We start from the raw sequence: 263 nt of genomic DNA on the forward strand, positions 1-263 counted from the left end.
ATGAATGAATGGGCTGAGCTGGATACATCTGTTTACACTAGTCCGCAGCCAATATGATCATCAACGCGCATTTAAAAAGCCGAGGCCGTGATGAACTATTTTTACGGTTGAGGAAGAGAAAGGCATAAAAGCGCGACTGATGTTATCGTATCGGAAAATGCCACATCGGTACACGGGGGGGGGGAGGTAAAGCACAATATGGATTCTCAAATGAATCCTGAGCTTAGGTGGAAACCTTTCACTTCCTCTGGATAATCGAAGGG

The 263-nt window shown here is 45.6% G+C and overlaps 1 protein-coding gene across 1 annotated transcript in view; it reads right to left on the minus strand.

Annotated features, from left to right (window-relative positions):
* LOC119592563 (protein giant-lens-like) overlaps positions 1 to 263 on the minus strand; it is an 18,706-nt gene that overhangs the window by 2,867 nt on the left and 15,576 nt on the right. The gene's annotated exons all lie outside the window — the stretch shown is intronic.

This window comes from Penaeus monodon, chromosome 30, assembly GCF_015228065.2.
Source record: "Penaeus monodon isolate SGIC_2016 chromosome 30, NSTDA_Pmon_1, whole genome shotgun sequence".
NCBI lineage: Eukaryota > Metazoa > Arthropoda > Malacostraca > Decapoda > Penaeidae > Penaeus > Penaeus monodon.